The sequence below is a fragment of the Tamandua tetradactyla genome, chromosome 18, assembly GCF_023851605.1.
Source record: "Tamandua tetradactyla isolate mTamTet1 chromosome 18, mTamTet1.pri, whole genome shotgun sequence".
In the NCBI taxonomy this organism is placed as follows: Eukaryota; Metazoa; Chordata; class Mammalia; order Pilosa; family Myrmecophagidae; genus Tamandua; species Tamandua tetradactyla.
The window spans coordinates 3,849,459-3,867,466 of record NC_135344.1 but is presented as its reverse complement, the minus strand read 5'-3'; the positions used below and the strand labels follow the sequence as shown (position 1 = coordinate 3,867,466).

Here is an 18,008-nt window from a genome sequence, read left to right as displayed (position 1 = left end):
GAGTGTCTTCTGCAATTAGTGATGCTAAATCCAATCATGGGAAGCCGTTTAAGGAGGACTCAGAGGAGACAGGTTGCATTCCTGCTTTGGCTGGTGAGCCTCTCCTGTGGAGTTCATCCAGGCCATCCATCGGAGTCATCGGCTACGCAGCCTGCCCTGTGGATTTTGGACTCTGCGTTCCTACGGTCACGTGAGACGCTTTCATAAATTTTATATTTGCAAGTGTTCCCTGTTGGTTCTGTTTCTCTAGAGAACCCTAACTAATACAGGAGGAAACACATGAAACGTTCAGATTAGTCAGGATAAGTCAGGCTGTTGCCACGGTAACAAACTTGCCTGCTCTCCATGGTTCCTTCTCACCCTCTGAGGAACACAAAGTCAGGAGGCCCTCTGTGGTACACTTGGCTTCTCCGGTAATCACCAGTGGGTGGGGGGAGAAAAGGCAGATACCAGGGGGCTTGCCAGCCCCTACACATCCCACCAGGAAGGGACAGGGCCTTCTCATAGTCATGGGCCAGACCTGCTCGCATGGCCCCAGCTGAGCTGCAGGGCGCTCGAAAGGGGGAGTAGATGGGATATTTGGTGGATAGCAAAGCGTGTCTCTGATCTGCAGTTCCTAGTAAATCCTGGATGTCTGGCCCTTTACACTTGGTAGAAGAAAACCAATGAGACGAGACTGCCTACAAATTCATTCATTCTATACTATCATAGATTTCATTTACTTGAATAATCTCTCTGTCACACACACAATGATTTCCTTCCGGTTCCTTTGACTATACCTAAGACAGCAAACCAAGAAGAGATTCTCTGACCATCAGCAAGAAAGCCAGAAAACAGAAAGAAGGAGAGAGGGAGAGAGAGAGAGAGGAAGAAAGAGAGGAGGAAAGAGAGTCCGATTCCAAGGTGATGGCTTAGTGAGGTGTGGAATTTAGTCTGTCCTCCAAAGAAGCTAGTAAATAGCCAGGAACAGCATAGAACAGCTCCCGGGGCCATGTCAGTGACCAGACACACAGCGTACACCAGTCTGGACGAGCTGGACCAGCTGCAACCCCACCCAGAACCGTGAGTTCCCCAAGCTGTGGAAGTGGGCACCCCTCCTCCACAGGCTGGTTCTCGGAGGGGAAAGAGACTTTATTAGCAGCAGGTGGAATTAATAAATTAATTAATTAAATTGTGAAATTAATTAACAAATTCTGACTACTGAAAATAGGCCCCCAACTCAGATAAACCTCAAATAAGTGCTAAAGGTACTAGCAGATTTTGCCCCAGCACAGAGGGGACAGGGCTGACAGAAACAAAAACAAAAACAGAGGGTTTTGGGATCTGACAGCACAAAATAATTGTAAAGGGCTGGATCCTAAAAATGGGGGGTGGCACATAGAACCTGGAGACACATAGAACAATGTACCAACTTAAGCTCTTGATTAACAAATTCGAGGAACACAGGTCTTGCTCTGAAAAGGGTTTTTTTTTTTTTCTTTTTTTCACAATTACAAGGGTTCTCCAGCACCAATTGCCCAAGGCAAGGGCAGAATGAAGCTTGTCTGAGCATCAAAGAGGCTGGTCAGGTGAAAGGAATTAATTCCCTGGAGGCTATACCTTCCTCAGGAGAGGGGTGGGACCCAGCTCAGGTGGAATCCCTCCCTCAAGGAATTCAGACCCCAGAGTCTGGAAAACTGAAGCAATTATAACCAGGCTACAACCTCTCCTCTGTTTCAACCACATCCCAGCAGGGAGGGTCTACTGAAGTTAAAGGTACCACATCGCTTTATGCTGGTGGGACCCACAGGCAGACAAGTGCCACATACTGGGCAGGATAAGAAAAACACAGAGTCCAGAGGCTTCACAGGAAAGTCTGTCAATCTGCTCGGTCTCACCTTCAGGGAAACCTGATGCAGGTGACTCTTTCCTCTTGAGAGGAGGCCAGTCTGATCTGGGAAAATCTGACTGAGGTCTATAATACCGAAGTAGACCCTATTAAGGAGAAAAAAAAAACAAGAACTGAAAAATTCTGATCCATTAAACAAAACCCATGCTAGAGGTCTAGAATAAGCTGAATTGAATGTCAAAGAACGTGTAGAGAACAAAGCCATCCAGCAAGAAAATCCTAGGTAAAAAAAGTGAAAACAATCTCCAGAATAAACTAATTAAGAAAATTATATCTTAGATGCCAGCAAAAAATGATGAGTCATACTAGGAAAATTAAAGATAAGGCCCAGTCAAAGGAACAAACTAACAATTCAAATGAGGTACAGGAGTTGAAACAACTAATTCAGGATGTTTGAACAGACATGGAAAATCTCATCAAAAATCAAAATAAAATGAGTGGAGGGAGGATATAAAGAAGGCAATGGGCAGATGAAAAGAAGAAATGGAAAGTCTGAAAACAACAATCACAGAACTTATGGGAAGGAAAGGCACAGTAGAAGAGTTGAAAAAAAACAATGTAAACCTACAACGTTAAATTTCAAGAGGAATAAAAAAAGATTAGTGACCTAGAGGATGGGACATCTGAAATCTGACAAGCAAAAGAAAACATAGGGAAAAATGGAAAAATATGAGCAGGGACTCAGGAAATTGAATGACAACATGAAGTGCACAGATACACATGTTGTGGGTATCCCAGAAGGAGAAGAGAAGGGAAAAGGAGGAGAAAGACTAATGGAGGGAATATCACTGAAAATTTCCCAACTCTTATGAAAGACTTAAAATTACAGATCCAAGAAGTGCAGCATACACCAAACAGAATAGATCCAAATAGACATACTCTAAGACATTTACTAATCAGAATGTCAGATGTCAAAGAGAAAGAGAGAATTTTGAAAGCATCAAAAGAAAATCAATCCATCACATACAAGGGAAGCCCAATAAAACTATGTGTAGATTTTTTAGCAGAAACCATGGAGGTGAGAAGACTGTGGTATAATATATTTAAGATTCTAAAAGAAAAAAACTGCCAATGAAGAAATTCTATATCCAGCAAAATTGTCCTTCAAAACTCAGGGGAAAATTAAAACATATTCAGACAAAAAAATCACTGGGAGAATTTGTGACCAAGAGACTGGCTCCACAAGAAATGCTAAAGTGAGCACAAGAGGCAGATAGGAAAAGACAGGAGAGAGCGGTATGGAGAAGAGTGTAGAAATGAAGACTATCAGTAAAGGTAAAAAGAGAAAAAAAATTAGATATGACATATAAAATCCAAAGGCAAAATGGTAGAAGAAAGTACTGCCCTTACAGTAAAAACACTACATGTTAATGGATTATATTCCTCAATAAAAAGACATAGACTGGCAGAATGGATTAAAAAAACAGTACCCATCTATATGCTGTCTACAGGAGGTGCATTTTATACCCAAGGACAAACATAGGTTTAAAGTGAAAGGTTGGGGAAAGATAATTTCATGCAAACAACAATCAGAAAAGAGCAGGAGTAGCTATACTAATATCTGACAAATTAGACTTCAAATGTAAAACTATTAAAAGAGATAAAGAAGGACACTGTGTTCAACAAGAAGACATAACAATCATAAATATTTATGCACTGAGCCAGAGTACTCCAAAACTCATGAGGAAAATACTGAAACCACTGAAAAGAGAAATAGACACCTCTACCATAATAGCTGGAGAATTCAATTCCCCACTCTTATCAATGGATAGAACATCTAGACAGAGGATCAATAAAGAAACAGAGAATTTGAATAATATAATAAACAAACTAGAATTAACAGACATTTATAGAACATCACACCCCACAACATCAGGATATACCTTTTTCTCAAGTGCTCATGGATCATTCTCAAGGATAGACCATATACTGGGTCACAAAGCAAGTCTCAATAAATTTAAAACAATTGAAATAATACAAACACTTTCTCAGATCATAAAGGAATGAAATTGGAAATTAATAATAGGCAGAGGGCCAGAAAATTCACAAATATATGGAGCCTCAACAATACACTGTTAAACAACCAGTGGTTCAAGGAAGAAATTACAAAAGAAATCAGTAAATAACTCAAGGCAAATGAAAACGAAAACACAAAATATCAAAATTTATGGGATGAAGCAAAGGCAGTGCTAAGAGGGAAATTTATTTCTTTAAATGCCTTTATACCAAAAAAAGAAGAAAGGGCAAAAATTGAGAAACTAACTGTTCACTTGGAAGAACTGGAGAAAGAACAGCAAACTAACCCCAAAGCAAGGAAAAGGAAAGAAATAACTAAGATTAGAGCAGAAATAAATGAAGTTGAGAACATGAAAACAATTGAGAAAATCAACAAAACCAGAAGTTGGTTCTTTGAGAAAATCAATAAAATTGATGGACCTTTAGCATGGTTTACAAAGAAAGAGAGGATGCAAGTAAATAAAATCAGAAATGGGAGAGGAGACATAACCACTGACCCTGCAGAAATAAAGGAGGTAATGAGAGGATACTATGAACAACTTTATGCTAATAAACAAAACAATGTAGATGAAATGGACAGCTTCCTAGAAAGGCATGAACAACCAACATTGACTCAAGAAGAAATAAATGACCCCAACAAACCAATCACAAGTAAAGAAATTGAATCAGTCATTAAGAAGCTCCCAAAAAAGAAAAGTCTAGGACCAGATGGCTTCACATGCAAATTCTACCAAGCATTCAAGAAAGAATTAGAACTAATCCTGATCAAACTCTTCAAAAAGATTGGAGAAGGAAGGCTACCTAACTCATTCTATGAAGCCAACATCACTCTCATACCAAAGCCAAAGATACTACAAGAAAAGAAAATTACAGACCAATCTCTCTAATCAATATAGATGAAAAAATCCTCAACAAAATTCTTGGAAATCAAATCCAGCAACACATTAAAAGAATTCTGCACCATGACCAAGTGGAATACATTCCAGGTATGCAAGGATGGTTCAACTTAACAAAATCAATTAATGTAATATATAATATCAACAAATCAAAGCAGAAAAGCCACATGATCATCTTGATTGATGCAGAAATGGCATTTGACAAAATTCAACATCCTTTCTTGATGAAAACACTTCAAAGGATAGGAATAGAAAGGAACTTCCTCAACATGATAAAGGGAATATATGAAAAACCCACAGCTAACATCATCCTTAATGGGAAAAGACTGAAAGCTTTCCCCCTAAGATTAGGAACAGGACAAGGATAGCCACTGCCACCACTGTTATTCAACATTGTGTTGGAAGTTCTAGCCAGAGCAATTAGACAAGAAAAAGAAATAAAAGGCATCAAAATTGGAAAGGAAGAAGTAAAACTCTCACTATTTGCAGATAATATGATACTATATGTTGAAAACCCTGAAAAATCCACAGCAAAACTACTAGAGCTAATCAACGAGTACAGCAAAGTGGCAGGTTACAAGGTCAACTCTCAATAGTCTGTAGTGTTTCTACAATACACTAGTAATGAGCAATCTGAGGGTGAAATCAAAAAAATATTCCTTTACAATTGCAACCAAAAGAATAAAATATTTAGGAGTAAATTTAACTAAGGATACAAAAGACCTATACAAAGAAAACTACAAGAAATTGCTAAAATAAATCACAGAAGACATAAATAAATGGAAGGGCATACCATGTTCATGGATTAGAAAACTAAATATAGTTTAGTTGGTAGGCAGACAATGGTGGTGCAGTGGCAGAGTTCTCACCTGCCATGTCAGAGACCCGCCTTCAATTCCTGGTGCTGGCCCATGCCAAAAAATTAAAATGGCAATAACTAAATACAGTTCAGACATCAATTCTACCTAAATTGATTTATACATTCAATGCAATACTAATTAAAATTTTAAAAGCTTACTTTGCAGAAATAGAAAAACTAATAACCAAATTTATCCGGAAGGGCAAGGTGCCCAGAATAGCTAAAAATATGTTGAAAATGAAAAATGAAGTTGGAGGTCTCACATTACCTGACTTTAAGGCATATTTCAAAGGTACAGTGGTCAAAACAGCATAGCACTGGCATAAAGATAGATATACCAACCAATGGAATCAAACAGAGTGTTCAGATATAGACCCTCTCATCTATGGACAATTGATCTTTGGTAAGGCAGTCAAGCCAACTCACCTGGGGCAGAACAGTCCCTTCAATAAATGGTGCTTGGAAAACTGGGTATCCACCTGCCAAAGAATGAAAGACAATCCACATCTCACACTTCATACAAAAATTAGCTCAAAATGGATCAAAGATCTGAACATTAGAGCTAAGACCATAATATTTTTAGAAGAAAATGTAAGGAAATATCTTGTAAAATTTGTAATAGGAGGCAGTTTCCTAAATCTTACACCCAAAGCATGAGCATTGAAGAAAGAAATAGATAAATGGGAACGCCTCAAAATTAAATACTTTTGTGCATCAAAGAACTTTGTCAAGAAGGTAAAGAGGCAGCCTATACATGAAGAGACAATATTTGGAAACGATATATCAGATAAGGGTCTAGTATTCAGAATATATAAAGAGATTATTCAACTCAACAACAAAAAGACAGACAACCCAATTACAAAATGGGCAAAAGACATGAACAGATTCTTCTCAGAAGAGGAAATACAAATGGCCAAAAGGCACATGACAAGATGTTCAACTTCCCTGGCTATTAGGGAAATGAAAATCAAAACCACAATGAGATGTCATCTCATACCCACCAAAATGGCCATTATCAATAAAACAGAAAATGATAAGTGCTGGAGAGGATGTGGAGAAAGAGACACACTTATCCATTGTTGATGGGAATGTCAAATGGTACAACTGCTGTGGAAAGCAGTTTGGTGTTTCCTCAGGAAGCTAAGTATAGAATTGCCATATGATCCAGCAATACCATTGCTAGGTATCTATTCAGAGGACATGAAGGCAAGGACACAAATGGACATTTGCACACCAGTATTTATAGCAGCATTATTTACAACTGCCAAGAGATGGAAACAGCCCAAATGTCCATCAACAGACAAGTGGCTAAACAAGCTGTGGTTTATACATACGATGGAATGTTATGTAACTGTAAGACAGAATAAAATCATGAAGCATGTAACAACATGGATGGACTTTGAGGACATTTTGCTGAGTGAGATTAGCCAGAAACAAAAGGACAAATACTGTGTGGTCTCACTGATATGAACTGACATTAATGAGTGAACTTAGAGAATTTCATTTAAGAACAGAGGTCACAGGAGATAGAAACAGGGTAGATATTGGGTAATTAGAGCTGAAGGGAAACAAATTGTGCAACAGGACTGATTGGAAAAATTCAGAAATGGAGAGCACAATACTACCTAACTGTAATACAATAATGTTAGTACACTGAATGAAGCTGAATGTGAGAAGGATAAAGGGAGGAGGCCTGGGGGCACATACGAAACCCAAAGGAAAGATAGACGATAAAGACTGATATGATATAATCTAGGAATGCCTAGAGTGTACAATGATAGTGACTAAATGTACAAATTAAAAAATGTTTTGCATGAGGAAGAACAAAGGAATGTCACTATTGCAGGGCGTTGAAAATAGATGGTCATTCATATTTTAAAACTTCAACTTATGTGTGAGATAAGCAAGAAATGTTTATTTGATACAAAATTTATATTTTGACTAGTGCATTTCCTAATTTAACCTATATGGACAGTTTAATTGAATACCATAAATACATGGAACCTTGAATAGGGCATGAGATTTTGTAGGTCTGCCCAGGTTAGTATGATGCCCCAATAAATCCCAGAGTGATTTGAACAGTGAATAAAGAAGCACTTGCAAAGTCCTTTTGGGGGAATGGCAAGAAAGAGGGAAAATTCATCTTCCCATTTGGAGAATTCCTGATATTCTTTCAAGCAGTGGGGACAAACAAATCAATAGGCTGAGCCCTCAAACTTGGGGTTTGTTCCTATGAAATTTATCCTCGCAAAGTACAGACCAAGCCTACTTAAAATTAGGCCTAAGAGTCACCCCCAGAGAACTGCTTTTGTTGCTCAGATGTGGCCTCTCTCTCTCTCAGCCAACATGACAAGCAAACTCACTGCCCTCCCCCTCTCTATGTGAGACCTGACTCCCAGGGGTGTGGGCCTTCCTGGCAACATGGCACAGAAATCCTAGAATGAGCTGAGACTCAGCATCAAGGGATTGAGAAAACCTTCTCGACCAAAAGGGGGAAGAGAGAAATGAGACAAAATAAAATGTCAGTGCCTGAGAGACTTCAGAGTTGAGAGGTTATCCTGGAGGTTATTCTTACACATTATATAGATAACCTCTTTTCAGTTTGTAGTGTATTTGAGTGGCTAAAAGGAAGTGCCTGAAACTGCAGAGATGTTCACCAGTAGCCTGTTTCTTGAAGATGATCGTATAACAATATAACGATTACAACGTTACTGTGTGATTGTGAAAACCTTGTGTCTGATATTTCCTTTATCTAGGGTATGGACAGATAAATAAAAAATAAGAATAAAAAGATAAACAAATAATAGAAGGAACAAAGGTTAAAATATACTGGGTAGATGCAAATACTAGTGGACCATGAGAGGGAGGGGTAAGGGGTATGGAATATATGAGTTTTTTTCTTTTTTCTTCTTATTTCTTTTTCTGGAGAGATGCAAATGTTCTAAAAAATGATCATGGTGATGAATATACAACTATGTGATGATATTGTGAGCCATTGATTGTACACCATGTATGGAATGTTTGTATATTAAGAACATTTGTGTTTGTATGTTATTTTGTCAATAAAAATATTTAAAAAAAAGAAAGAAAGAGGGAAGGAGGGAGGAGAGAGGAAGAGAGAGAAAGAAGGAGGGACAAGGGGGAGGGGGAGGGGAGAGAGGGAGGGTGGTTGGTGTGCAACCAACCAGCAGACCCAGTACAATACAGCAAAACCCCATACGTCTCTTTGATGAAGGGAAACCTACACTTTTTATTTTCACAAATTAGTAACCATATTGCCCGTGGGAAATGGCCCCGGCTGACCACTGAGTGAACAACACGTTTCAGTTTTGTTCCGAACGCTCCGGAAAGGCCTGCCAACGCGCCCGCCGCCGCGTGTTGTGATGAGACGACAGCAGTGGCAGGCAGGGCGTTATCTCCCTGAAACACGTGTCGTGGGGATTCACTAACTCATTCAACAGGTGCTCGCTGAGCTCTTTGTCTCCGACGGAGGCTGTTCAAGACCCTGGGCCACAGGAGTGGACAACCCAAACGTGGTCGCTGCTCTTGCCGCGAAGGACAATAAGGACGCCAACCGGTGGCTGCACAGGGGAAGGGGAGCAGAGCCGTCACCAAGGAGCCAGGTGGGCGAGCGGCGCGGGTCCCGGACAGGTGGGGACGGCAGTGGCGCCCTGCAGCTGGCTTGTCCCTGGGAGGCCCTTTGGGAGAGGGAAGGGCCGGGGAGGCGGCCGGCCACATGGGAGCTCAGAGCCCAGGTCCTCCTCCCTCCCCCGCGGCCGCTCAGGAAGGCGCTGCACCCGGGGCCCTGCCCACTCCCCGGACCATCTCGGGCGGCATCCGGAGGAGCCTGGCAGCGCCCACGTGGGTCAGCCTCAGCGCCCAGCCCGAGTGGCTCCTCGGAACCCACCTTTGGTCAGCCTCTCGGGTCCGGAGTGCCCCAGGCTGTGGTTCTGAGACGGCTCGGCCAGGCCAGGCGGGAGGGACGGTGTCAAGGCCAGTAGGCGGCTGGGCCCGAGCCCCCGACCCACGCGTGGGACACCACTCCCGGGCTTCTGTCCGGCGGGCTGCCTGTCCCTCCTCACCTCCTGCCATTGCCTCCACGGCTGCTGCCTCTTTCCCGTCGCCTCCTGGGCATGCGCCATGCCGCACCCCACCCCCGGAGAGCTCCTAAAGCTCCAAGGAGGGGGCCTGGCCCAGCAGGGGGTCGCCACGCTCCAGTGTGAAATGCAGACTCAAGCAAAGGCCTGGAACCGAAGGACAGAAAGGCCACCGAGCGTCAGGACGCGGTCTTGGAAGAGGCAAGGAGAGAGAAGGGGAGCTGGGAGGACATCCCAGCCCGACCTGCACAGGAGGCCCCACCTGGGGCAGGTTCCCAGCGAGTACACCTGGGCCGACTCACCTGGAGACGGTCACCAGCAGGCCATGGCTTCCTTGAGACATGCCGGCCCCTCTCACACCACAGAGCTGGAAGCAGGACTGAATGGCCACCTTCCCAGGCTGCCCTGCTCCTCCAAGGTGCCAGGCAGGCTGCCACCCCTCTCCCAACACACTGGGCAGCACAGGGCCTTCACTCAAGTAGTGGTAATGCAACGGCAGCTAAAGCACCCACAAACTCAATCCACACGGGTCAAGTCCCGGTTGACCCTGAGTGGATTTCGGGGCCAAGTCTGGGCCTGGCACCCCTGGCCAGGTACACTGACCTGCCCCTGGAGCTGTGTGACGCCTGGACATTGGCATCCTCAGGGGCTTTTGTCACGGGCTCACCTGGCTCCCTCGTGCCCACAGCAAAGACAGGGCACGTCCACCCTTCCGCATGCTCTGATGCTTACCTGGTGCATCCAAACCTGGCCCATCGCCGGAGATGCCTGGAGGGTGTGGAGGGCAGAGGGCGCCCTGCTGCGTGGGCTCTGCCCCCAGGGACCCCGGGACCCTGAGGCTTCCCCTGTGAGGATCCGCAGGGTACAGCCTGTGGGTGGGGGCTGCCTCGTCGGGGGAGCAGTCCACCAACACGCCGGTCCCAGCTGGAACTGGACACCACACAGGACAGCAGAGGAGGCAGAAGTCTGGGGGTTAGAAGCGCACGTCCCCTCAGCTGCTGAAGGGAAGGGCACGCGCCCGCTGGCCACCAGCTCCACGGCATTCACGCAGCCCAGACTCAGACATCTCCAGACAAGGCACCGCCCCCTCCAGGGAGGCCTCCCAGCTGCTGCTCATTTCTAATGCTGTCAATTAGACGCCCCAAGGACACAAACTACAAGGGGATTATTCCGAAGACCTGCTGAGCCCGACCTTTGAAGAAAGGCTTTCCCAGTGCTGGACAACCTCCGACTAGCTCCGTGGGATTTTGACTCCTGGGCTGCTGTTTAAAACCCCCTAGGTTCTTGTGGTCAGCCAGCTTCCTAGTGAACATGGCCACACGTTGGAGGGGACAGGGCTGAAGCGCATGTTGGAGCAGCCATCCGAGGACAGCGGGAGGCATTTGGTCCTGGATCCACCAGCATCACGCCTCCAACACGGGCCCCCAAGCTCACCCTCCACACAGAAGTGCCTGGGCGCCGGAGACCCCTGAGACCTTCATTCGCTGAGTTTCACTGCAAAAAACATGTGCAAAAGGCCTGAGGTGTCCCCAAAGGCCTGTGCTCTAACAGCCACAGCCCATTGAATAGGTGCTTTTCACCCAGTGACAGGTGGTAGCTGCGAGGACTCAGCCCCCCAGGCACCCAGAGCTGTGTCTCCCCATCGCAGGACTTCAAAGTCCCAGACTTAGGAGGAAATAGGTAGCTGCAGTGTCACTCTCTGCACGCCCGCACACGCACACACACAAACACACAGACACTGTCCTAACTTGCCCCTAGCTGAATTGGTGAATTTGCTACCTTTATTTTAGGAGGCTTATTATGTTTCTTTCTCTGATCACTTGAAGTTTGGTAAATGATACAGTACAATTTATTATTTATACAGTGTCCTTCATACAGAGTATTGCAAAACGTTTGCAGTAAGAAGAGAGACCAGCAGAAAGCTCTGCCGAGTTGGCCCGTTCTCTCTGGCAGACAAATGGGGGGAAGGGAGGCAACGATGGACCCGGGAGGCAGGGCTCTTTCCCTGCACCCCATTTCCATCTGAGCCCTCCTGTCCGTCAACCCACCCGAGACACAGCTGTCGGAGCTCATGGGATCGGAGAATGGACGGACGGTCACCTCGGAGGACGCAGGGCCTTTGGTATTTGGCCAAGCGTTGCTTGACTACAATATACTCCACTCAGACTGCATCCGGGGGCACACATGGACAGAAACATGACGTCCAGGCTGCACTAGCACCGCTCACCGCTGGGGGCCTTCGGTTTTGCGGCTGCTGTGCTGCTGATTCTTAGAGGCAGCCCAGATTAATTTTACTGCAGTTGAAAATCATGCAAATATAGTTTCAGAGGAGGCATTTAATTCTTTATGGCCCTTTGCACACAACACAAATAGCACCTCCAGTGCTCAGCCCCGCCAAGTGCTCTCAGCGCTCTCCCACCATACAGTACATCACGATGTTAATTTTCCACATTACTTTATTCCTTCTCCAGACCACATTTTACAGCAGAGAAAACAAACTGCTTGTAATTACACTGCATGCCAGGACAAATTAAGTAAACACGCATTTTTAATGCTTTGGGCTGTAAGGTACAAAACAAAGGACTTCGGTTAAGGTCAATATTAGAGTTATGCAATCGCCCAGGGATACAAAAGACAAACCTTTTGATTGAATGTGGGTAAAATGGAAATGGTTCCATTTAGTGCAGTGGGACTAGAGTCTCAAAAAGTAATATACTGTCAATGAGGCCAGGACATTTTTCCCATGCTATATTCCTTTTCTTGGAGATTAATGCTAATGCCGATAATAAAAAATAATAACAAACCAACAGAAAAATCCATGGTGTCATTAGCAGGGAGATAAGTCAACTGAAAGTAAACCTGCTGTCTCCTGCACCTGCTTCGTGAACTTACTTCTCAACAACAATGTACAGTCAATAGACCCTACAGATCTTAGCAGTTCTAGGTTTCTTAATTCTCAACCGCAAGGTTTGAGTTGACAATCACGCGAAACATTCAGAATTGAGCAAATGTAGACTCTTGAGAGAGGATCCAGGGAGCCACTGCAATAAAAACGGGCATTGGGAGGGGTCCAGCAAGGCTCCCTGAGACCAGCACTAAGTGCTTCTCCTCCCACAGGACCCTGGCAGCACTGAGAGAGGGTCGGCATTGCAGGGGCAGTATGGAGGGAACCCCACGGACGCGCTCAGATCTTTGCCAACACAGGTGCTTCCACTTTTCTCCTAGAAAGCAGAAATGATGCTTGACTGCACCTACTTTCTGAGCTCCCTGAATATACTCAGCCAGTGTGTGCATGCGTACCACGCCTGCGGCACCCAACCGGTGTGTGCATGTGTTGCCTGCAGCACCCAGCTGGTGTGTGCATGCATACCACACCTGTGGGACCCAGCCGGTGTGTGCATGTGCACCATGCCTGAGGTACTCAGTCAGTGTGTGCATGTGCACCACGCCTGCAGCACTCAGCCGGTGTGGGCGTGCATACCCCGCCTGCAGCACCCAGCTGGTGTTTGCGTATGTCACCTGTGGCACCCAGCTGGTGTGTTCATGTGTTGCCTGCAGCATTCAGCCAGTGTGTGTGTGCACTGTGCCTGCAGCATTCAGCCAGTGTGTGCACGTGTCACCTGCCGCACTCAGCCAGTGCATGTGCCACCTGCGGCACTCAGCCGGTGTGTGCGTGTGCACTGCGCCTGTGGCACTCAGCCGGTGTGTGTGTGTGTCACCTGCAGTACTCACCCAGTGTGTGTGTGTCCACTGCGCCTGTGGCACTCAGCCAGTGTGTGTGTGTCACCTGCAGTACTCAGCTTGTGTGTGTGTGTGCACCGCACCTACGGCACTCAGCCAGTGTTTGCGTGTGTCACCTGCAGCACTCAGCTGGTGTGTGTGTGCCACCTGCAGCACTAAGCCAGTGTGTGTGTATGTGTGTGCATCGCACCTACGGCACTCAGCCAATGTGTGCGTGTGTCACCTGCAGCACTCAGCCAGTGTGCGCATGTGTCACCTGCGGTACTCAGCCGGTGTGTGCGTGTGCACTGCACCTGCAGCACTCAGCCAGTGTGAGCGTGTGTCGCCTGCAGCACTTAGCCAGTGTGTCCGTGCGTACCACACCTGCGGGACCCAGCCAGTGTGTGTGTGTGCACCGCACCTGCAGCCTTCCCTGCAGAGGCACCGCCTCCTGAACTTGGATGAACCCCACTTTTGAGACAGAAGGAGCAAAATCCCAGAGGGGTGGGGCCGAGGGCTACCCTCTGAGGTCCAGCCTGACCCTCCCACCCTCCCTCTTAACAGGACACCAGGAAAAGCCTGCAAAGAGCCCCGCTTTCCATGTAATTCCTCTATACACATCCAGGACCTGCAGTTTCCCTCTATTTCTCATACCATGAGGGAGAGAGATTTTAAGTACCTTTATTTTATAATCACCTTTAAATTCAGCAGAACACCCAAAGTGTTTCTCAGCTAATTTCCTAATGCCAGGATTTGCAGGTATTTTGTAATCCCATAATTGGCAACTAACTGTGTTTTTGCAAACCAACAGCCCTACTGCCTCTCTCCCAGCAGTTACCAGATGGGTGGCCTGGCCCTAGCTGGGCTGCCCCTGTATTTGGTTTCCCACAGCAAAGATTGAGGTGTCTGCCCTTCAGTAATGAGCACAAAGCTGGGCATGAGTGCGATGAGCCAGTGCTATTACCAGTTTATTGTTAACCATTTAAATAAGGCTCTTTCTCTTACTTGAATAGGGACCGAGATTTTAATCCCATTTTTTCCTAGAGAAAAATGCACATGCACACACCAGCTGGGTCCCACAGGTGTGGTATGCATGCACACACCAGCTGGGTGCTGCAGGCAACACATGCACACACCGGTTGGGTGCCGCAGGCGTGGTACGCATGCACACACTGGCTGAGTATATTCAGGGAGCTCAGAAAGTAGGTGCAGTCAAGCATCATTTCTGCTTTCTAGGAGAAAAGTGGAAGCACCTGTGTTGGCAAAGATCTGAGCGCGTCCGTGGGGTTCCCTCCATACTGCCCCTGCAATGCCGACCCTCTCTCAGTGCTGCCAGGGCAATAAAGACCTAAAATAAAAAATTCAAAAATCTCTTCATTGCTATCTCTCAAATCTGCAAACTCCAACAGGAAAACTAAAGAACAAGGTTTTGGGAATTTTCCCGTGGTAAGAGCTCAGTATTGCACCAGGATTTGAAGATGTCTTACTCAACTGAAAATTCTCTCATCATCCCCACCATTTTTGCATCATGAGAATGTGATGGTGAAAAAGTGATCGTTCAGGGAAGGTAAACCCCCTTCAAGCAGCTCCAGTCAGTGACCCAGAGGGCATAAATCGACTTCCCTCGGAGGGGCTTACACTGCTCTACAAAAGGGGCTGGGCAGCTCCGTGGTGCCGGCACAGAATACCACGCCAGCACCCATACAGGTAAACACACCGGCACCCACGCCAGCACCCACTCCAACAACCACACGGCATCCACTCTGGCAACCACGCGGCACCTGTTCCGGCACCCACTCCAGCAACCACACGACACCCACTCTGGCACCCACCCTGGCACCCACTCCAGCACCCACTCCAGCACCCACTCTGGCAACCACACGGCACCCACTCTGGCACCCACTCCGGCAACCACACGACACCTACTCCAGCACCCACTCCAGCACCCGCTCCGGCACCCACTCCAGCAACCACACGACACCCACTCTGGCACCCACCCTGGCACCCACTCCAGCACCCACTCCAGCACCCACTCTGGCAACCACACGGCACCCACTCTGGCACCCACTCCGGCAACCACACGACACCTACTCCAGCACCCACTCCAGCACCCGCTCCGGCACCCACTCCAGCAACCACACGACACCCACTCTGGCACCCACCCTGGCACCCACTCCAGCACCCACTCCAGCACCCACTCTGGCAACCACACGGCACCCACTCTGGCACCCACTCCGGCAACCACACGACACCTACTCCAGCACCCACTCCAGCACCCACTTCGGCACCCACTCGGGCAACCAAGCGGCACCCTCTCCGGCAACCACACGACACCCACTCTAGCACCCACTCCGGCAACCACATGACACCCACTCCAGCACCCACTCCGGCACCCACTCCGGCACCCACTCGGGCAACCAAGCGGCACCCACTCTGGCACCCACCCCGGCACCCACCCCGGCACCCACTCCAGCACCCACTCCAGCACCCACTCTGGCAACCACACAGCACCCACTCTGGCAACCACACGACACCCACTCTAGCACCCACTCCGGCAACCACACGACACCCACTCTAGCACCCACTCCGGTACCCACTCTGGCACGCAGGTACCCAAGCCAGCACCTGCAAGTTCTGGGCCCACCCCACGCCCCCAGCATCTGAAATGCAACACACCCTCCCAGCTCTGTCACCGGCCCCCGCACCTGTGGGGCTTGTGTTGTCATTTATAAGGTGCCTCCTTTCTCAGCAGCTTGTCAGCAGACTTCAGTCCCTTAAACTCTCGCTCTGAGACACAATTCTCTCGTTAATAAACAGGAGCATAGAGCCTGATGCTCTACAGCTCATTCAAGCCAACCCAAGAGCACACACATACACACACGTACATGCACGCATGCACATCTGCACACTCAGGCATGTGTACACACATATAAGCACAGACACATGTGTACACATGCACACGGGCACACATGTTCACACGCACAAACGCACGTGCACACCCACCAGAAATGAGTCTGACATTTCTGAGCATGGTCCTGAGAGGTTGTGCTTGTGTAAGGATGATTTAGGTACAATCTCAATGTTAAACAGTGACAGAAGCGCTCCAGACAGTTCTACCTCAAACTTATGTCTACTTTTTATTACTCCACAGAACCGGCTGGGAAATCAAGGGGTATGCTAGCACGTGCACACATGTACACATGTACAAAACACGTGCACACCCACCCGTGCTGCACCAGCACTTCAGGGCCCTTGCGTCGACTTTGCGGCAGATACCTGTGGGAAGGAATCAGGAAAGGCCGGAGTGCTGAGTGCGTGAGTGGGCCGCGGGGACCCCGCAGGGCTGGACGAGGAGGTCCCCCCAGTTCTGCCACCCACACCGACGTCATCGCAGCCTGTCCTCGGATTCGCGGGAGATAAAGAATCACTGAGGTCTGAAGTCACTCTTGGTTTGCTCACTTAAAAAGTTATCCTGAAAAAAAAAAGTTATCCTGGCATTGACAAAAATTATTTAACTCTAGCGTTGTTTCAGAAATTCACTAATAAAAGAACTTCCCAAAAATTCGCAGTAAAGGAACATGGTCTGACAGCGGCGTCTGCCGTGGGAGGGACCTGGGGCCGCTGACCTCACCGGGGGAGCTGCAGGGCCCCACGCCAGCCCCCTCGTAAACCTAGCAAGGAGGCAAAAATAAGAGATTCTTGGACATGGGACAATAGGCTCAAAAGATCACTGACACAGTAGGACAAAATTCTAGACTGAATTCAAGGAGGCAACTCTGATCAAAGTCCATCACCAAGAAAAAGAAAAGGGTTACGGATGCCGGCTCCCCCCATTCGGAGAAACAGACGCAATTAATCTCACGAGGAAAACGGTAGGCGCCCAGGCCGGCTCTGACCCCTGGGCTGTGTCCGCTGTCCGGGCCGCAGCGGCGGCAAAACAGGGGCAGGAAGGGCGACCGCGTCGCCAGGTGTCCTGCCCCCCCCTGGGCCCTCCAGAGCAGCTGTGGGCGACGCTGTCCCTCCTCGCGGCCACACAGACGACCCTGCCTTCTCCCACGGCCACCCCCGGCACCTCACGCTTCTCCGTGACCCCCAGCCCAGCCCTCAACCCTGACCAGCTCAGCCCTTCCACTCCGGGGACCCGCGGCCCCAGCACGGGGGCAGCTCGTCCCCGGCCCCACGTGCCAGCTGGGTGACCCCTGCCCTGGGCGGCAGCCTTCGCGCCCCGCTCCCCTTTGGACACGCAGCGCCGCGCCAGCAGGGCTCCGGCCCCAGGACCAGGCGCCGTGGCGCGCCCCTACACGTGTGCGAGGTAGGCCAGCGCAGCTCAGCCGGCCACGGGCTCCACGGACGGGGCGAGTCCTCTGTGTTTTCAGCCTGACGCGTCCGTAAACCTGCAGCTGTGTGGTTTAAAACCTCAAAATCTGATACCGTAAACAAATATTTACATTAAGATCTTGAACTAAAGATACTTACTACATACCTTCTGAAATGTGCATCTGCTATTTTAAAAAGGAAAAGAAAACTTTTAT

At 47.7% G+C, this 18,008-nt stretch overlaps 1 long non-coding RNA gene across 1 annotated transcript; it reads left to right on the top strand.

Moving 5' to 3' along the window:
* The first annotated feature begins 325 nt into the window (after positions 1 to 325).
* On the top strand, positions 326 to 16,993 carry LOC143662490 (uncharacterized). The gene is made up of 3 exons (XR_013165346.1): positions 326 to 413; positions 9,121 to 9,282; positions 16,628 to 16,993. It is a non-coding gene; the product is annotated as an uncharacterized LOC143662490 (long non-coding RNA).
* Positions 16,994 to 18,008: the final 1,015 nt, after the last annotated feature.